This window comes from Cyprinus carpio, chromosome B7 (genome assembly GCF_018340385.1).
Source record: "Cyprinus carpio isolate SPL01 chromosome B7, ASM1834038v1, whole genome shotgun sequence".
Taxonomy (NCBI): domain Eukaryota; kingdom Metazoa; phylum Chordata; class Actinopteri; order Cypriniformes; family Cyprinidae; genus Cyprinus; species Cyprinus carpio.
The window spans coordinates 666,922-689,765 of record NC_056603.1 but is presented as its reverse complement, the minus strand read 5'-3'; positions in this window follow the sequence as shown (position 1 = coordinate 689,765).

The window sequence follows — 22,844 nt, the reverse complement described above, 5'->3', positions numbered from 1 at the left end:
ATAAGATTAGGATAAAGGTTTGGTTTAGAGTTGTTAGCTGCTTGTGCTTTTGAGCAATTTCATGGTTATTACTGTATATAAGTACATGTCACACTTAAGAATGGACACTTAAAAAAGTGTTACTGCTTTGATTTCTGGTGTTTCAAAAATCATTAAAATTGGTTGATAAATTCTGCTGGTACCTTATAATGACACGCTCCCAACTTTTTGAGGTAATCAACCAACTGCAGTTGAGTGGACGGGAAGGCCAGGCACGGTTGGGCAGAATTACGAATCTCTCCTTTGTCTGGACTGTAGTATTTTGGGTGGATGATCACAAGTGGGGCCTGAAACAGACAGTTAAAGCAAAGACATCTTTAAATTGTGCTCGGAAACTAAATTCTATGTGAAATGATCACAATAAACAAGATATTCGATTTACTGGAGTCCTTTGAGAACATGGTTTGGACAGGAAAAGCAGGCAGAAAGGCATTTAAAACATATAACAAAATACTGAGCATTTAAATATATTAAAACATCAAAAGACAGTACTGGAACAAGAAACCCTAAGCTGACAATGCAGGACAGTGTGGTTAAGATTCTATTAGTCACGTTGGGAGAAAAAAAAAACACGGACCATTGTCCTACGTTCAAGTGCATAGACACTTTTAAAGCCAAGCAGCATTTCTGTTTGGTCAACATGACGGAATTTTGCATGAAAAACTTGATGCGATATTTGCATGGGAAAAATATTCTCTTCCCTATTTGTGCTCCAGCGTAATTGTGACAAGCCATTAGTGTGTGTACAACAATGTAAGAAATGACAGGCAAGAGATAACAAAAAAAAGAAATAAATAAACATATTTTGGATTTGGATTGCAGACCTATCAAATAAAACACCTATCAAGGTGAACATTTATTTTCTAATGCTCTAGTTTGGCTGCGCTGCTCCAGATGACTATTCTGTTCAGGATGTGGTATTTTTACTGGAACACTGGGTGTGGGAATTAAACTGAAACATTCAGACTGTAATATAAATGAAGAAAGTGCTGGAGTAAGGTGTGGCCAACATTCTATCACTCCATCTAACCAATCAAAACATCAAAAACACACAAACACACACACACACACACACACACACACACACAAGTGAATATACACCTGGAGTAGTGGACAGTGATTTTTGCTGTGGCACCGAGGAAGCAGTTGGGAGATTCGGTGAGCTTGCTCCAAGTGGTCCCCCTTGAACATAAACATAGAGGTGTCAAGCTCTTACTTTTACTAGCATCAGAAGACTAGCCCCATATTTGAGGGGTCTGAGAAACTGTCGAACAAAGACATAAAATTTGATTACATAAAAGTTAAGGATCGCTAAAGTTATTGTTTATTGACAGTACTATACAATGTAAATACAAGCAGCAGATCTACAGTGTAGCCCAGCTTGACCCTCAACTCACTATAGGTAATCTCTTTGGTTATGTAACTTAGCGTCAATATTTTTGAATCTACATCAAAAAGTCCACCTCAGATATATATATATATATAAAATAAGATATATAAATAATACAATATATAATATTTGCAATATATAAAATATTGCTGCATGCTTGCTTGATAGATACTCATGATGAAATTATGATATCTTTACCTGATAAAAAACAAAACAGCTAAAATGCAAAGGCTGAGGGGAAACAGAGCATTCTAACATGTTAGTGACTGTCGTTGTCCTCATAAAATACAAATCAAAATAATACAATTTATGGAAAAAAAATGTACATGGCCGGGTAGATCCATCGAGCCTGCCACAGTAACAAGGAAGCACAGTTAGCAATGTGTCTCAGGCGGAAGTAAGCGAATATTGAAGACAAAAATAAATACCACAACTACCACAGTTTGGGACAAAGAAAACATGAACTGGAGCCTGGCTTGTCTTTGGTTTAAAAAAGATTCAATTTGAAACTCATTGGCGTTACACTCGACAAATGTCAGCATATATAAATATAAAATGATCGGCGACTGACAGATAACAAAATGTAAATGCCTAGTCTAGAGAGGATGACTTCCCTGTCCCAGGCTTTTTTCGATAGGTGATGCACTTAAGCGTCAGGTAGAGGAGCGCTGTAATGTTTAGATATGAAACAGTAGCTTACTATTGATTTACATTTCATACATGCAGCTATTTAACATATTGCAACATATCTCTCTGAAAGTGTTTTCTAGAGTAACATTGTGCTAATGAGCTGAACGACTAGCGTTCAAATTGACACACTGATCTGGAAAGTTTCGTTCTCACGTCTCTTTCACTTCTGGTTTGAACGGACACTATCTGTCGTCTGGCTAGCTTCATTTCCTTTTTCTTTTATTTTCTGTAATTGGCCAATTTTTAGACCCTGGTGCCAGCAGTACAAAACTATTCTAAATGAAACTGAATTTTCCTTTAATGCAATATATTCACATACTTTTTACTTTATTTTTTACCCCAAATGTTTTCTCTTCTCTCGAGTTGAGAGTCGTACTTTGGGACATCTCCTGCAAGTTGAGCTTCGTGTGTGGAGGAGAGATGGTGCCTGCATCTACGTCTCGGTGTGATGCCATGCACGGATGCCGTCTGCTTTCTGTACGCTAATGTCTCGCTTTCAGCACTAGGATATCAGCATTTAGCGCCTCTATTTTCCAGCATTGCTATGGGCTGAAGCCATTGTGGCATATCGTATTATTCTGGGATTAGGGGTATTGTTTTTTGAATAATATACTATGAGTTTAAAAAAGTTTCATCGCAGCTACTCACTTTATATGAACACACTGTAATATTCAAATAAATAATATTCGCAATAATATAATAATGAGAGACAATGTATTTCTGCATCCAATGGCAGAAGATAGTAATACAGTAAGTCAGAGTAGGTCAGGGGCCAGTAGCAAGGGAAGAGGAAAATCCAGTTCATTCGAATATATAATTTTTAATTATTACTATTGATATAGTGTTGTATGATTATAGCCATATTATAAGATATGATGATGATGTCTATGATAGAATAGAATAGAACAGAATAGTTTTATTGTCACTGTTTTTTACTGAGGCTCTTGAGATCTGTTTAGCAGTTCACAAAGGTTTGGCAAATTACAAAAAAATAGTAGAGATACAAATAGAGATATTGAACAAGAAGATAATTAATCCAGAAGCGTAATAGATACAATGATAGTGCAAAAATATGGTACTATAAAATATATACAATGGTTTGTGCCAGACAGAGTACTTTGTGCAAATAAAGAATCATTAGTGCTGAAAATGAGTATACATAATATTCTAAATATTCAGGTTATCAGTACTATATATATGTCCTGAGATGGTTTTGATGATGATGATGATGATGATGATATTTATTAAAATGCTTGTTGTATTATTTGTTAGAGAGTGTTATTGGTATTATGCTTTTAAATTACATTTACAATAAAATATTATTGTTTTTTGTTTAAGAAGGTGTCCCAGTTTGCCAGTAAGATCGAAGTTGTGATCTATGCGTGTTTATGTAAGAAGCATTTTTAGTTTTTTGTGTTTAATATTTTTTTCCCCCCCATTTTGGTTGTAAAAAATAAATTCATACATAGGCACAGGCACAACTTCTATTTGTCGACAAAACTAATTTAAATCGTTTAAACTGTTAAAGTCTCTTTAATTTATTTGGCAGTGACAGATTACATGATAGTCAACAGATTTGTCGTGATCGACATGAACCTAAATTCCTTTACAAAGTCAACCCCGCCTTAAAGTCATTGGAATTATTTGCACACTAGGAAGAAAGCACACCCAGTTAGATGCTGTGCGCAATACATCTGCGCAGGTCGATTCTCCTTTAACTCCTCCAGTTCGATGCTGTGCGGTGCACGCTACATCTGCAGCGCCCATTCTCCTTTTTAACTCTCCCAGTTCGATGCCAGCGGTGTAACGCAGCATCTGGCGGTCGATCTTCCTTTTTACTCCTCCCAGTGTTGATAGTCGCCGAATAGATTTGTCGTATCGGACATGAACCTAAATTCCTTTACAAAGTCAACCTCTGCCTTAAAGTCATTGAATTATTTGCACACTGGGAAGAAAGCACATCTGCAGGGTCGAGTCTCCTTTAACTCCTCCCAGTTAGATGCTGTGTAAAGGCTGAAACAACCACGTCTCCAATCTGACACTGAAGCCTCCTGTGGAGACAGAGACCAGCGGAGGACGAAAGACAGCGCAATATGAGAATATAGCGCAAACTTAAGATAAATATATTTCACATCTGAAGATAGTTTTCTCTTTTTGGGTTCAAGTTTTACTTTTGGAAAACTTTTCATTAATAATGATTATACATACTTAATAGGTTAGGCATAAGTCAGTTTTTATTATTTTTGTACTAACAGTCAGAGTTTTAAGGAATTGTTTTCACTGTTGGAATGGTCTGATTCAGGACAGCCTGCTGGGAAAACTGTAAGAACGGAGCCTAGAGCATTTTTGTGTCCCGAGTTCAGCACTCACGCGCTTTGAGGAATGTTACCAAAACTCCAGTCGTTACCGCGGCTGCTGCCGCTCGCCCTCGCCAGTGTGTTTCTGGTGCAAAGCGGGACCAGTGACAAAGAAGTCAGACCAGAGGTAACACAGCATCCACTGTTCTTATAGTATTGTGTGTGTCTCTTTCCACTGTCTGTCACGCCTGCATTGTTGGACACAGATGCACTCAGATGTTTCCGCATGTCAGGATTTCCTTCATGAAGTATGTATTCATGTGCCGGCATACAGTCACGGTTAAATACAGATGAGAAAGTTGCCCCCGGTGCCGGAGCTTCCCTTGTGTATTTTAGACCCCTCCTAAATGTCCAGCGTTGTTAAACAATAACAGGATTGGTGGAGTCAGATTTAAGGTTCCAGGAATGCGATTTAGCTAGAGGGGGTTAGTTATTAAAGTGGCACAAGTCTAATTGTGGTGGTGTCTGTCCTGCATCTTTAGATTCTTGTTTCTCGTTTGTTTTTTGCTTTGACTGAAAAAATGGGATTCTAACAGGTAGATATATTAGTAGATATATCAGTTTGTTTATACACCCAGAGGCATCCTAATGTCTGCTTCAGAAATAGGCCTACAAGTCTGTTAGACTCATAACTGTGAGTGGGAGAGAACGACTGGATGATGTTTTTTCAGGGATGGTTTTGGCGGTCTCTGTCACAGATGATGCAAAGCCAGAAATCTTAATGGCCTAAAATAAAGAAAGAAAACAAGACCAGAGCGAGGATTTAAGACATTTTAATAGCTGACTGTTCTAGTTGTATCCCCCTTTCATTCCTTACTCTCACACTCCTTCCGAAATTTCTGAGATGGCTGAGAGATGTACTCAAGGATAGTGTGGAAAAAAAATTCAGCTCTGCAGATTCCACCGAAGTTTTCTCCAAGACGGTGGGGGCGATAACAGTCTTCTCATGTGAGAGTCGGCGTGATCAAAGCCAAAGGTCACCCTAAAAGGTTAAATCACAGATGCCAAGTCCATGTGGAAACTGCTGTTACTCTTCAGGCTTTTGGTGTACCTTTATTACATATTTATTAATGTATGCTTTAACCACACACAGAAGGTTTTTTGTTTGTTTTAAGTTGCACAAACATTTTTTTCCCCAAAAAATCTTTCCAGGAATTTCTGAACTAATTAACTAAATGCATTACATTAGGTTTATTATGACTTTTTCAGGATTTGCCAGGGTTTAACATTCCTCAGACAACAGCCCTGCACCCTTTGCTGTTGTTACAGGTGCAGTTGTTTTGAATACTGTACAAAAAAAAAAAAAAAAAAAAGAAAGAAAGAGAGAAATTCGGGCATATCCCCTTATGGAAAACATCTGGGGTATTGGCCCCCTCCAACCATAGACGAGAGATGATGTATTTCGGTTTAAGTAGCATTACAGATGCAAAAGCATCTGCTGAAACTCTGCTGAATCTTTCAGGCCTTCATCGGTTGAAGCTTAAATATAGATGAAATGTTTTCATGTTATATGCAGTTTAGATAAGTACAAAAAAAAAAAAAAAACAATTAAAAAAAAGCTCCAAACACCAAAAATCTCATATTTAATGTTTTATTTCCATGGAAAGAAAAAAATCCATTCATTTCCAGTTTCCATAAAATGAGTATGTGTAAATTAGCGGATTGATAACATCCAGGGCAACATACTAGTGCTGGCAATTATTATTAATGTCTGCAGTTTAATAGAACACGGAGAAGAGTATGAGGAGGGTGAGAGGAAATATTATCCTGTATTAATATTATTAGTTCATTTTGCTCTTTTAAATGGTGTCAGAGGTGATCTGAAGATGCAGAGTGAGATGCGGGGGGAGCTCAATGTCTGTTTTTTTTCCCAGTGGCACAGACAAGGAGGAACGGGACTTCTTGACCTACAGTCCTTCTGTCTGTGCATTCAGTACTCTCACCTCTGCCCTCCTTTTTTCTTTCTTCTTCCTTTTCTTATACCCTTTGTTTTTAGATTCCTAACTTTCTTTTAATCTCTAGAATTCTCACATAGCCTTTTTCTCTTTTAGTGATATAGTTTGCTCTTTTCTTTCCCTCTCTAATACCTTTTTGGAGCGGCTGGATCATCTGTTGTAAAATCATAAAGCCAGCTTTTTCCACGCTCAAGCGGAAAGTTTTGACATCAGTATTTTCTGACCATATGTCTTGGAGAGAAGCACGAAAATCAGGATAGGTTGAGGCAAAATGTGCACGTTTTTTTTTTTGTTTTTTTTTTTTTTTGTGCATGTTTTTATAAAACTCAAAATATGCATACCAACATGTTTTCTCCATGTTGCGACAACCATATAAAATGCTTAAATTGTTTTTCAGAAACAGCCATTCGCAGGAAGCACCCTAATCATTCTGACTCCATTAGATTTAAAGGAGAGCTGATTTATATTTTCATGTAGCATGTGATAGTCTTGCTGGCATGTCCGGCGGTGACGTGGTGCATGTGGATTACATGTAACCTCACATCCTTTCTGAACCTGCCAGTCACTATCATGTGTGAAATGAATGGTGTCTGGCTTGATTATTTACATAAAGCTTTCCCAGAATTCCGCGACCGCAAACTCAATAAAGGCTACCTGTATTGGTAATAGCTGACGATGGCCACACAGTGACTCAGCTTCTTCCTCAGTCAGGGGAACGGGCAGGAGGGGTACCAACAGAACCTTTGATGCCCACCGCTGGGAAAAACCCCAGGGCCAGCTGAGCATGCTGGGATTGCTGGCAGCATTAAGAGGAGACCTGAGGCTTTTTCAGGAGGGGAGAAGAGTGGCTCTCTAGAGGCTGTGTAAGAGAGAAAGAGGGAAACGTTTTCATTCTCATGAGTTAGAGTGTTTTTACAAAATGGGGTGCGTCACCAGCAGCGGAGCCACCACACAGAAAGCACTCAGAAAGCAGAAATTAAAATGACAGGACGGGGAGAAAGAAAATTGGAGCAAAGGGGTGACCCAGGTTAACACTACACCATAGTGTTATCCAGGATCTTTACTTGCTCACTCGACTGATATGGCCTGTGCTGACAAAACCCCTTTGGAAAATCTACAACATGAATGAACCAGTGTGAAAGCACTCTCACTAGATTTTACTGAAGTTGCTCTCCTGAGAATATGTTACTTTAATCACTGCAGGACTTGTATGTTAACATGCAAGGTTTGTTGTGAGTGTTTTTGCCATTTTGAAGATGTGTAGATTATAGGAGAAACTAGCATATAACTGAGTCTTGTACACTGTGAAAAGGAATTGTTGAGAAAGCTTTAAAAACTCCAACCCTGATGCATTCAGTTTTAAAGTTTCTTTCTCAACTACTGTCTTAAAATTGTTCTAAGTAACACTACTTTTGTTTTGTCAGTTTGAATGTGTTTGTTCGCTTCAAAAATGTGATCATTCAGTAGTAGTAAAGTTATTAAAGGCAACTACAGATTTCTTGTTCAGCAAGTTTTCAAAGCTTAGTAACAGTTAGTAACACAATACATTTAATATGTGAAATTAAATATGCTGTCTTTGTTTCTGCAGATATCCAGCCATATCGTTAGAGGTGGTAAATCGACCTCCAGCCCTAACAGCTGACAGCATTTCAGGAATTCTGTGGGTAACATGAATTGTAATGTTGTTTCAAGTGAGGCAGCTTTGTTGCTCAGTATTTGTGACAATCAGGTCTCGTAAAATGAGAAGGTATAGTTCTTTCAGTTAGTTTTCAAGTGTAGCTTTAGGAACATAATCATGCATACGTTACAACCACTTGTAACTCTGACTTATCCCTCGCAATACAGTCTGATATTTTATCATTTAGCCTCTGTCCAGCCAGATTCAGAAATTCCTGGTTCAGAAGAAAGAATAACAAAAGGGAGGCAGTTGCAGGTCAACAAGGATTACTGAAAAAACTGCTTGTAAGTTTTTGCTGACACTATTTGTGGTTGTAAGGTGGAGACACTTGCTGTATGAGCCTAGGAAAAAAAGACGTACATTTACCAGTTATGGTCTGAAACAGAATATGTCCACTACGTGTGGAATGGAGGAGATTTGAGTCACTCGTCCTGAAAGATTACTATCCTAGCTTCTGATTTAAGACGGAAGCGCGCGGGTACGTAAGCCAGTGTTCTTTAGAATGTAGCGTGAGCATTGCTTCTTAGAATTGTGTGAGCACTTACAAAAGGTATTGAGCATACCTCTAAGTTAAACCAGCTTCAAGTAGGATTGGTTAAAGCCTAGATACGCATCTCTACCCCCTGTGTGTAGCACCCCGTACTGCAACACTCCAGTCACCCCACGACCTGGTCCTCCTACGGGCACACGCCCCGTTATCTCTGTTATAGTCTACTTGTCTTCAAGATACTCAGCTGGGCACCCTAAATTGGTCCCACTTTCTAGTGTAGTACAAATCGACAGATATTTTTAAGCATAGTCACTTTACCCACGCTCTAACACGTAAGCAAACTTTGCAACGTACCCCCAGCCAAACTACGATCAGCACATCTACTGAGTTTGAGTCAGCGAGATTGTTCCTGTACTGCAATTCTACACTAACTAAAAGTGACACGTATAGGTGACGCGACCTGAGTAGGTTTACTACTGAAATTAGCGTTTTGTACACTTTGAAGTTATAGTCTCAGTGTAAATACTATACGCGTTTCGGTAGGTTTTATATACTGCAAGTATACTCTATAAGGTTTTCTTTAAGTGATACTTTGACATCATACTGTAAGGTATACTACTACTACGTATGTCCGTAGTTTTAAGTGTGTTATATTTTGTTATAATTGTAATATTCTAGACACATACAGTAAAACTATCCAAACAAGAACAGGGTATTGCTTTGTTGTAAAAGAAATAAAAATAAAAAAAGAAGGACACTATTTCTCTAGGACTTCATGCCATTCGCTTATTTTAACAAATAAAAAAATGTGGGTAAGTTTCATCAAAAAATAAAAAATGAAACATTTTGATGAATAAAAAGCTGAAAAAACAAGAGAAGGCGGAATATGACTTAAGAATTCAGAGGATGATAAGCAAATACGTTAGATATAGTCGATCAACATCCGCAGAGGCTGGGTGTGGACTGTAGTGATTTTACCCTCTTTGCATCGGTTGACATCGGCTATTTTAGTTGTAGAACGGAATGATACTAATGCGACAAACGAGCTTGATAAGTAAACTGTCTTCTCGTTTCGCCAGAGGAGGAGGGTGTTGGGAGTGAGCTGAGGAGATAACGAGGAAAATCTATATTAAAGTGTTATGATAAGTGTGAGAATGGAAGAGGAAATGAACTGAGAACGGAAAACTGGTATGAATTTTTTTTAAGACTTAACTTAGACAGCCTGGCTACCAGCCTCTGTTGCAACACGATCTGGAGGACATAGCTGGAAACCTTGTAAATGGATATACAATAAGTGGAATATGCGATTATAATTGGATGATATCGCAGAGACCGATCCTCATTTGATGACGGTATATAAATATTGAGGTGGTGGTGGGGCCGTGTATCGCTCTTTGAGGTCACACAATTCTTAGCAGTCGAACTTGGGATGATGGGATATGATTGTGTGAACTTTTGCTTGCAAAACAAAGGAAACTAAATATTCGAAGGCCTGGGTGCCTCCATAACTTTTAATTGTAATTGACCAAAGGTGTTGGCATGGCCATGGCACTTACTGTGGAACATGTAACCTTTTGTGTTAAGCAGCCCAAGAACAAGAAAAGCCCACATTAGGTTTAAACACAAAGGATACCTATGCAAGTGGTGTATAATCATGGGCCAGGAATAAAACATAGACGGGAGTGGAACGTGAGCTCTCCAGATGTAGAATACTGGTTTGATAGGTTATCGTGATATAGGTGAGGTTTTATTATATTTTTAGATTTGATCAAATTGTTTCTTAAAAGGCTGACATTCTGCTGAAGAAAAACTACTAATCCAAACTAGTGTTTCTATGATGTTCACAGAATTGTATAAATGCAGAGCGTAGGGAAAAACACAAACGCATTTGGAAACACTGAAGATGAAGTTCTTTGAAGCTACATCATTACATTTACCATTGACATTTGTCTAGTCGTAACATTATGAGATAGTATTTAGGGCTTTCATTCTTTGTGTTAGTGTTCCATTTTCTATCCTTTCATGTTCGCTCAGTTTGGTTTTTTTCCTGCAAGTATGAAAGAGTGAGAAAAGGAGGAACTGTTTCATTCAAAGGTCAGTGTTGGTCTGTTACTTGCCCAAGTTTTGGATAGCCCAAAGCCGGTCCTTAAAAAAAAACATTTTTATAAAAAGCATTCCTACCATACATTTACAATTAAAGTATAATAAATTTTTGAATTTAATTTAAGTGTTAGGTTTAGCTAGCTTTTGGAGACAGTTGTATCCAAAAGTGTAATATAATTTAACATAAAAACATATACATATACAGGTAGCTATGAAATTCTTTGAAAGCCTGGACCGGGGACATACCAATATATACCTACCGGATATCATAGGTAATAGGCAGGTTTCAAAGAAGTTACGTAATCTTTGAAAATCAAAGAAACGGGTGTTGTCAGATTTAGTGAAAACTTGTGGTGTAAAATTTCTTCGGCAAATATTGACTCCCAAAAAATTATAAATAGGTTGACCAAACACACCGACACACACACACACACACAACGTACCCACACACCACACACACACACACACACCTCACACAACACAGCACACACACACACACATACATCCATTAAAAGTTAAATTTAGGGTCATAAAGTCTCGGACAACTACTGTACTTACCGTTACAACACACACTCCACAGTTTAAAGCCTTTAAGATTCTCAAGCTTCCACACACACACACACACACACCACACACACACACAAACCCCACACCCCACAGCCACACACAACACACACACACACACACACACACACGGTACATCCGTAAAGTTAATTTAGGGTCATCAAAGTCTCAGACAACTACTTACTTACAGTATAAACACACACTCCACAAGGTTAAGCCTGTTTAAGATTCTCAAGCTTGCCACAACACACACAACACACACACACACAAACAACACCTTACTAGCACAAAGTTTTAAGCCAGGGCATAGGCGCACACAACACACACACACAAACACACACACACACACACACAACACAACACACACACCACACACACATCTTTGTGTTTAACACTGTGTTCGTCACTGATGTCTGTGGTACTTACTGGGGTCAGGTTTATGTACAATGTAAATTTTATTAAATTCAGACAGCATGTAATGTGGGATCGGGTGCTGCAACTGAGACATTGATGGAAATAGTGAGACACTTCAAAAAACATGCAAGCCGCAGGCCCAACTTGTTAATTCGCACTGAGATCACCGTAACAGACAGACCAGCAGTGACACCTGTGCTATTCTCATGCTTGACACAGTGAGTGATTTTATTACCAAATGATGAAGAGGTGTGTAGTGGTGGGACAGCTGCATAGTCAATATGCGAGATGTGTGCTAATGTGACAATCTTCTCTCTCAGGCCTGGCCTCCAGCAGTTATGGGTATCTTCCTCCTGGCGATGCTCAGGCTCAAGCAATCCGCTCTTTTAAATCCATCACCACTGCTATTCCTCCATGCCAGAGAGTTTTATTGGCTCACTGTCACTGGCACTATGGATCCAGCTTACATCTCTCGTGAGTCTTAGCCTGCAATCTAATACAACTCTAATTTGTTAATCATAACCATTTTAAGGTTATGTGCACTAATGATCTCTAATAGTTACCATATATATGCTAATGACTTAAAAATATTGGCCAAAAATGGAGTGGAACACTTACCTGATAGAGAGTTAAAGAGCTTCCAGGTTTACCAAATGTGTATGTATGTGTGTGTTGAATCAATGTTTAAGATGTGAATAACAATTGCAACAGTTTTCTAATGTGACTCTAGACACATACTATGAATGACTTTATGTCTCACATACACATGATGTTGTCAGGGCCCGTGAATGCGGCCCCAAGAGGCGGAGTTCCAGATAAATTTGGTTTATGACCACTGAAGAGCAACCTACGGAAAGAGGCGCTATGTCATAACAGGGCCTTAATATGGGACAAAAGAGAAATCACTTTTCAGGTATGTGAACTGTAATTGACAAACTTCAAGGAGAAACAGTTAATAACATTAGATAACTTTAATTTGTCTATATAAAACTGTGACCTCTATACACCTGTCAATTAACACTTATTATCAGATAGTATCCGGATACTATTTTAGCCAGATTGCCCACAATTTACACATTGCATGGCCAATCCAAATTTAAACACTCAGACTATGTAAATAATGATGAACGTACTTTAGAAGAGAAGTCCAGATAAAAGGAGCACAAGTACCAAGTAAAAAAAATGTTTTAAAAAAATCCCAGTTTCTACTCATTCCTTCCGAAAAGATTCACATTTAGCAAAATACGCACAAATATGTTTTTGTTTTTTTTCAGTATCCCAGAACCCTACACTCCTAAAGTGGGGTGAACATGCCACACATGCGGCCATCAGGATGTTAAGGCCTTCAAGGTCGGGAAGCCGTGGCGCGCCACTATCAGGACCAACTTCAGTTCCCGAGAAATCCCAGTACAGTTCACCAAAATCAATGGCAATGGCAAGAGGGTGGGTACAAGTTTGCAGATATCATGCTTTTTCTTCGCGGAAGGCTTGTCACGCGAGAAGACAGCACCCCATTTGACTGGCGAGGGAGGGTTCCGGCCCACGCGGTATTTTCCTGGTCCTGGTATCAGAATGATAGCGGTGACGGTGACACGCGCATTGTTGATGCGAGCCGGAGGCCTTGGACAACAAGGCAACAGTGTGACCAGGTGACCAGGGAGATGAACGCAGCGAATAACAGAGAATGTGGAAATGTGTCCAGATGAGCAAAACTACAGGCAGGCATGTAAATTCAGGAATGTAAGTTTCTGTCTTTTGCTTTATTATATAATTAGAGTGTCATCGTTTCTGCCTCTCTTTCGAGGTTAATGATGTGTTCTCTGGTGGCTGTGCATGAATTAGGTCATGCTCTTGGTGTTGGAGCACTCAGGCAATCCCTCTGTTTCTATGTTTTCCAATTTGGCTCCTGTTTTACCAGTGGATGTGACACTGAGAATTTGTGCTGCCTGATGATGGACAGACTGGGGATCCAGCAAATATATGGTCGTAGGTCAGTTTTGCAGCTCGCATTAAATGCATTCTAGTTTTGATTCATTATTATTATGTTCATTTTACAAGCCAAAGTCATTTATACAAAATCTGTGAAAGTGGTATAAATTAATCTCAAAAAGGCTAGCTAGTCATAAAAACTATTATGTCTAAGAAAACTAATAAAAAATAATGATAGAGATAAATAAAACTGAGAAAAAAAACATGACTTAACGTATCATTAATTAAGCAAGAAAATTACCGATCTGAAAGCAAAAGTAAAGTTAGTATCTTTGTTTTGTGGAAGACAGTGTTAAACAGTGATATTACAGCAACATGCCATAAAACTAAATATATTGGAAAATATGTGTTGACCATCAGTTTATCCTTTAGTGGATAATATTTCTTTCTGATTTTTGAGTTGTAGGTGATCGTCTATAGACCAGGGAGTGGATGCATCACCTGTGTGTTTTTCGACAGGTGCTGCGACTCCAGTTGAGGTGCCCCGACCCCCGAAGCACCCCGGCCCCCCCACTCGCAGGCCAACGACCGGGTGCCTTCCTTTGGCCCTGACCTATGTGAAGGGACAACTTCGACACACATCCCAACTTTTCTCAGGCGGAGAGAGATGTTGGTCTTCAAGGTACAAAAGCTGAATGCAAGTCAATTGTCCTTACCCAGTGTGCATGCCGTAGATTTTCGTATATGTATTTATTAATATTTACTAACCCTCTTCTGACTCCACAGGAAAAGTGGTTCTTGGAGACCTGTGCAGTGATGGTAAACCGCTGCAGGGGCTATCCCATGCCATTGGACAACTTCTGAAGAGACCTGCCTCCCCTATATCAATGCGGCTATTGGTATGAAACGAATCTGTATGGAAAGTTTGTTTTCTTCCAAGGATGCGTCCATCTTCTATATTTTTTAGGACTTGGATCTGCATCTTGGTTTACATAGGTAAAAAATTAGGTGTGTAAATAATGCTTGTATGGGTGTCTGTCCTGCTCTCTTAGGTGACAAGTACGGGGTTTTCACATGAGGCCAACAAATCTGGAGGACAGGTAGCCAAAAAACTTTCAAGCGAGCTTGGCACAGGCTTACAAAGAGACAAGCCTGGACGCCGCTGTTTTCTACAAGCACCACCGACAAGCATGACTACTTCTTCAGAGGAACCCCGTATGTTTCCCACTGTTTACTTACACATGTCTTAGTTTAGGTATGCCTGGTTAGTTAATCCCAATGGTTTACGTGTTTAATGTCATCCTGGGGTTAAACCATGGCTTCCTCTTGTTCTTTTTTTTTGTGAACCTTCTCCCTTTTTTTCTATTACATATCTACATGGGTACAGCATATGTTTAGAAGACGCTTTTATACCAAAGCGACCCTTAGCAAGAATTGCCATTCGAGGCGGAACATTTGTTCACCTAACATGGGTTCCCTGGGGAAATCGAAACCACCAACCCTTTTGCACTGCTACCGCAATGCTCTACCCACTGAGCCACAGGACCAACTAGTATTGTAAAGCAATTTGTCATGTATGGCTTTCGGGTTTTCTCGAGCGTATTAGCCGGTTCCAATGAGGAACGGAGGAAAAGCATGCGATCTGTGGAAGGGACAGGGATGACCACGTCATAGCTCAGCACAAGTGTTATGGTGCAAGGAATGTCAACAGATAATAAAAAGGCGGCCCTCCCCATGAGTGAAGTAGGAGAGTCCAGTGAGCAAATGTGTGTCGTAGGTATATTTTACATTTGGGGAGGATGATTTCACGTAAGTACCTGTTTAACACATCTCTGGCTGACTAGAAAAGTTGACAAAGATACGGCATTGGTATTGAAAGTCGAATTTTAAGATGGGATCTGAAAGATATTACGGTATCTCTCGGCGTGTTTGATTCATTTTAATAAGGAATCCTTTGCTGAGAAGGAAGTGATAAGTTCTTTAAAAAAAACAAATATTTCTGACCTTCAAACTTTTGAATCTGTAAAGATATGGCTGGAGTACGGGTATTTACCATCAGAATGTCATGAGCCCAAAATTAGCTGTTTATGGGAAGAACTTTTAAACCATTTTTTAGAGCTTCAGGAAATGTAGAAGAAGACATTTATACTGATCTGAACTTTTTCCACACTTTTTTCAGCCGACACTTACTTCTACAAAAGCCAGAATGTACTGGAAGGTTACAACCAGAGCTGAGGTGGAGCCAGAGCTACCCCAAGACAGTCCTAGACATGATGGAGTAATGGGCGTGAGAAGGGAGGAAGCGCCCAAGAGGAATATGGAGTTGCCACAATGATGAGGAAGGTGCTCATTCACTTTGGTGGACGCGTCAGAGGGTCGGTAGGGTGATTTGGGAGGGGAGACTATGCACAAGACCATTGTACTCCCCTACTCTTGCTTTGGGCCTTGGTGCCTTCGTCGACTTTGGGGTGGGCTCGGCTGTTTCTTCCAGGCGCGATGTATGCGGCACTACTCGACGGAGCCTTGACTGTCAGCGTTCTATGCTTGATAGAAGTTAGAGTGAACCCAGAACGACATGGGGAATGAGCCAAAGAGATAGAAAGAGGATTACACCAGTAGAATGGCATCTTCGGAAATGGATGAAGTGACTACTGAACCCCCCCACTCATCGCCCCCTCTCAGCAGGCCCCCCTACCACCCCACCACGCCCACACCAGACCCTTGGTTTAGCAACGCCAGTCTGCAAAGAGGGAGGGAGATGTAAAACACATCAAACGTGCAAGGCACCCCCATGTGTATGGTATGTTTTTGTTTCTATTTACGGGTTACTTCTCTCGCCCAATTACATAAAAAAATCCAAAATGGAGGGGCCGGGAGAACCGCGACCACCTATAGACACATAGCCCCCAACGCCATCTATTAAATGGTTACGGGTTATCAGTGAAACGGCACTTGCGTTGCCGCAGGCTTTCTTGTCAGGTAACTAACACCTCCCAGGGAGCTTCAACTGAAAACAGACCCCTTCTCGCCCCAGAACCGAAAACGTACTCCCAACCATCCCCCCACCACGACGGGGGCGGCTGTTTGAGTGACCCATGTTCTATATTAGTAATGATCGCACTTGAATCTCATGGACATTCAGATTGCTTTTTAAATTGCTGCCAGCCATCCAGTGGAGAAAACTCCTGCACCCCATTACCATGCCTTTGCCATTCTTTGAAATAAGTAGTTACTGGAAGGACTATCACAGACCACATTTGACCTGTCTGCACTCTATATGACCTCACCAAAGTTTGTTTTCTGCACAAAGTACTGGCTAGACTATAGACGACCTGCTGTATGTGAAAAGGTCCAAAGGTTACAGCGTGAAGAGTTCAGGGAGGAGCAGAGCCAGAGCAGCTTCTGGAGAGTGGCAAGTTTTAAAGGGATAATCCACCCCAAAAATTAACACCGCTTCCTCACGAGACTCTGTACGACCCCCTCAGATTTTTAATCGTATGTCCTTCTACCCCATGTTGAGTTCCAACACCGCAAAAACCTCACCATCGGCACCATATTTTAATTACTTTTGTGAATGAACTTACTCTTCTCCAACCCCGGCCCCTCAGGCGTCGAAGGCACTTCCCTGTGACCTGCCTCCATACCCCCCTCCCTTATTAGGATGGTGGTGAGTCGTTGGCTGCTGTTTATTATGCCAAAGTACACATAAACGTTAGCGAGGTGTCTAGAGTCACAGTTTCCCCCACCCAAACCCTGACTCTCCCGGTCCATTTAAAAGGTAGAAAAGCGTCGTCAGAGAATACTCCATCTTCCCATAGACGTGCAATCTGGGTTATATGAAGCGACGAGAACACTTTGTGTAAGCGAAGAAGTGGAGGCGAAAACAATAAACTAATCGACCTTTCTTCAACAATTCCTTTGTCAACAGTCTCCTCTGTGTCTCTCCATATCACCGTATGCTGCATATGCTCTTTTGTATCATCCGCTGTTCCCGTCGCTTCATATAACCCAGATTGTATGTCTGATGGAGTATTCTGACGACGACTTTCATACCTTTTATGGACAATATATTTTCATTTTGGGGTGGAGTATCCCTTTAAATGCACCTATAGAGCAGAGCTGTCCATCTGTTTCGACTCAAAATACTATTGTTATTGTAATGTGTTTGGTACATTTGGTATTATGAATAATTATGTACATTAATGATGGCATTGTTATTATAAACTATGTTATTGGTATTATTTGCCCAATGTGTCGTCTTCTATTTGTAAATGTTCATTTCAAGTCTGCTGGAACACTAGGCAGAATGTCGACTTATTTCAAATTTTTAATGTCAGGTTTAAGGGCAGGAAAAATCCCTCTGCGTTTCTATCGCTGAAACAAATATATAATTATTATGAACAGTCTGGTGCTATGGGTTCTACGCATAATCAGTATTAGACATTTCTGAAGTAGTTTTAACAAGATAATGGTTAATGATATATAATGATGAATGATATGTGTAAATGTAAAGGAATTACATTTTTGCCTGTTTCATACTTTTTGTACTTGTAAAATGAAATGAAATAAAAGTTCCTTTTTTTAACATTATTCTCTCTTTCCTTGACCTTAAACAATTATTGTTCACCATGAGTACCAAATCTAGTCACATACACTTTTTTTCCTTTTTTGTCTTTTACTGCTTTAGCAAGCTAAAGTTGCTTTTGAGAAAGCTTCTTTATTTATTTAGTGATAAAGTTTTAATTAACTATATTAACATCATAATAATAATCAACATTCAAGATTAAGATACCACAGCTCAAGGACAAATATGTAAATAAGAAAAAAATTAGGCAGTGTTCCCAAGAAACATATTTCTCGTGAATCTATTTTCTTAAACCTTCTTACACCGTGGATCTGCCAAAGCTTCAAGCAATGATGGCATGGGGCTTTCTGAGAAGGTTACTGGAACCGCAAGGGGCTTTTACACAATAGTCTAATTATTTGATAACTTACATTTTCGGACACAATGTTGGCAATTACCATTCTTGATTTGCTGCACCCTATGCAACATATTTATTTAAAATAAAAAAACACATGGTGTTTCATTCCTGAATAATTCCTTTTTTTTCTTTAATGACTGATTAAGGATTAAATAAATGAGTCGTAAAGGTCACTTCCGAATGGAATCAACTTGTTAAAATGATACGTTAATTGAATGATCAATGAACTGGACTCAAAAAGCCACTTTTCTAGTGCTTAATGCTTTGATAGAAATGTAAAAAAAAAAGTCCTATTGTTTTGACTGTTACTGTATATCAGATTGAAGGACCGAAAACTAACAGTTTATGTAGGTAATTATATTAATATAATAATAAATTGTGTTTAGTAATATAGTTTTTTTATTTATATTTTTTTAGTATATTTGTTTTTATTTTTGTTTTGTTTTTTTTTTGAGAGAGAGGGGCCCAGAGAGACATTGTGTTTTATTGTTGTTGTATTGAAGTTTTTTTTATTTGTATATTTTTTATTTTTCCTAAATTTATTTTATATTTCGACAGAGTCAGAAAAACAGCGCTTATGTCATTATTAGCTACCTCCATCCTGTTCCAATCCATGTTCTTCCACACAGCAAATGTCTATTTAGTTTATTGAGGCTTTTAATATGCACATGCCCACCCAAACAATCTACTTGTTTTTATTAATTATCCTGTCCCTCCCTTTCCAATCTCTAAATTTATCTTGGTTTCCCATCTTGAGTTATAGATTCACTTCTTAATATGTATATATGCTCTTTGCATGATTGTTTTAATAGGTACAGTGGCGAGCAGTTATTAGATGAAAAAATTCCAGTTATCCCAGCATGAGTAATGATAGTACCTGAAGGGACTTGTCTCAAATTACTTTACGAGTTTATTTAAATTTATCTATATGGTATTATTTTAGTTCCATTATTTGACAAAATGCCTTTTAATTCTACCCGTTTAATGTTTTAGAAAATAGACTTCGCTCTGGAAATCTGGCCACCCTTTACTAACTTATTAGCGAATATGAAAATAACATGCATAGAATAATTTTACATTTACATATATGTAGTAATTTTTGTTATGTACATATTATCCAAAATGAGGACAATTGGAAGCAATTATCCAAAATCAACAAAAGAGCAATGATATATTTTTAGTGCTATAAAAAAGTAATCATTTTTGTGTAATGCATTAACATGTTTTTTTGCTTTTTATATATATAAGAAATAAAAGGGGAATAACAGCTAGAATAGAAGAAAAAGAGCACAGCTAGAATGTTAGAGGTATTCTTTTTTGCTGTTGTTTTTTATTGTAAAATAAATGAAAAGAATTGCAGTAGGAATACATAAAGATTAAAAGCTATTTTTAAAAAAATAAAATAGAATAGAGATAGCTAGGTTAGAAGGGTCAAATAAAGATGGAAGAGTTTCTTTTATTGGTAAGACTTTTTATGCTCGGATTTAGTTGGGCAGGTTTATTCCACAGGGGAGGAAACATTTAGAACCAATTATTTCCTAAAGAGGAGTCTAGTTTTAAAAAAAAAAAATTGCTGAAACTGTCATCTCAGAAATTCATCTGTTATTTTTATGGATTATTATTATTTATATTTTATAGGATATAATTGTGTATGTTCTGGTTACTTGTCGTGGTGTTAGATATTTTTATTATTTTATTTTTTTTCTTTTAATTTATATATGTCGCGGGGGTGGGGTATATATGTGGATTATGTTATATTATTTAATTAATTTTACATATTTTTTGTTTTATTTGTTAGGATTGTATATGTTTTATTATTTAATTGTATATGTGGTTTGTAATATTTAACTTAAATTTATTAATGTATATGTATTGTACACACTGCTGATTTATGATATTTTTATTTAATTGTCAGAGCGGAGTATAGGATTGTTTTTTCTTTCTAATATGGCTTAGATTTATGATATATTTATGATATAGTTCATTTTTGTGCATAGAATTGGTTTTTAGATTTTTAATTTATTAATTTTATTTGATTAGAATTTATTTTATTAGTTTGATAGTTATTTTATGTTGTTTTGTATTTTTGTTTTTATCATTTTTATCCTTTGTGTTTATTTTTTCTTTTGTTTTTGGATAGTTGATTTTAATTTTAATTTGTTGGTTTTTTTGTTTGTGTTTTTTGTTTTTCTTTGTTTTTTTTTTTTTTTTATGAATTATGCTGAAGGGTTTTTTTTTTTTTTTTATTTTGCATGTTTGTTTTTTAATAAATTTTTAGGTATTGTCATAGTTTTTCTTTACTAAGTAAGTGATATTTATTTATTATTTTTATTAGTAAGATGGTATTATATATTAATTTTTTTTATTGAGATATATTTTGATTAGAATTTTAATTTATTATATGGTTTGTGTATTTGGAAGTTTTATAATAAAAATATTTTTATTTATGTTCTTTTAATTTACTATCATCATTTTTTTGTTGTTATTTTTTACCTTCTTGCTTATTTTCATATTATTTATTATTTGTAAATTTATTGTTTTTTTTTATTTTTATTTGTGACAGACCCCAGACTTATTATATTTTAAATGGTATGTTTTTGTTATATAATATATGTTGTATATTTTGTATGGACATTAGATCTGAGGATTTTTTTATTGATTAATGTAATTTAGATCTTAGTTATTTTATTTTTATTATTTTATTATTTTTGTTTGTTTCTTTATTTTATTATAGTTATTATGTACTTTATTTGTTTTGTGTATTTTATTTTGTTTGCGGATAATAATATTTATTTGTATTATTTTTAATTTAGTTTATATTTTTGATTTTATTTATAGAGTATAGTTTCTTAGTATTTAGTTTTTTTATAAATATTGTAATTTGTGTATTTTAAACACAGTCAACGGTACTTTTTTTACTAATTTTTATTTTTTTATTTTATCACTTGTTTAACTATTGAAGCATTGTAACGTTTATTGCTGTATTTAATTGTTTTTTTTTTATTTATTTTTATTTTGTAAAATTATTTTAGGTTTTTTATATGTTTTTTTTTATTTACATCTGTTTATTAATTGAGATGTTTAAGTTTGTTATGTTTTTTTAATATCTTTTGGGGAAATGACTTTTGATGTTTCTTATTATTCGGTTTTTTACTCCCACTTCCGTTTTCATTTTTATTTATTATTGTTGGACTTGCACATGTATTTTATTGTGTTCGTCTCCTCCAATACCCTATCTGGTCTCTTTGCCTCTGTATCCTCCTACACTTCAAAAAATTTCTGGCCTTAAGTCTGTATTATCACCAAAACATTTAGTATTTAGAGCAACAGGTAGTAAGAGAGACAGAGAGCAGAGGCGGGTTTTACGAACAAAGGAAAAAAACCGTTGGAGAAAATAGTCAAAACGATATGGGAGAGATTGGTATATACAAAACTTGCCTGATTTGTGTCTCGGTTGCCATGAAACAGTAGTATTGTCTATGAATACCACAGACCAGGAGACAGAGGACTGGATATTTTTCAATTAATACTTAAATCGTAGAAAAGTAATGTTAATTTTTACCTGGTTTGTCTTTAGTATTTCAGCAGATAGTGTTTGAAAATCTTGGGTTTGTATTGTTATATTGTATATAATTTTATTGTGTAAACAAAACTTTCTCATAGTGCTGCCAAATTAATTTTGGTTTGAATGCGATATATTATTGTTTTTGTAATTTTATTTTAGAGAAAAATTTATCTGCAGTCAGCAAACTGGAGCCATACTTATCTTTATATAGGCTGCTGAATTATAAGCAGAAGCCGTGGTGTTATATGTCTATAAGTTAAGAGTAGAGAGAGAGAGTGAGAGAGAGAGAGAGAGAGCGAGATGAAGAGGAATTTTAGTTCATACAGTGACAAAACAGTTAACTATTAGTGTGATTCTTCATACTGAAAGACCTTTTTTTGAGGTAAAAAACAAAAAGAAAATACAGAGACTATTTTTGTAAAGGGCTACTGCTTACATATATGAATTAACCTTGTAAATTATGATATATTTAATGGCCATTGATGACTAGGCATTTTTAAGGTATATTAGGATCTCTGGTTAAAAAGAAAATTTTAGAAAAGAAAGAAAAGAAAGTGAATGGCCCGCGTTTTGCCGGCAATATAATGTATTTTTTAATTCTTAGATAGTTTTTCACCCTTATATTACTTGATTCTCATTACAGGAGGATGGTTTAGGGCATTAGTCTGTTACCTATCTTAATCCGTTT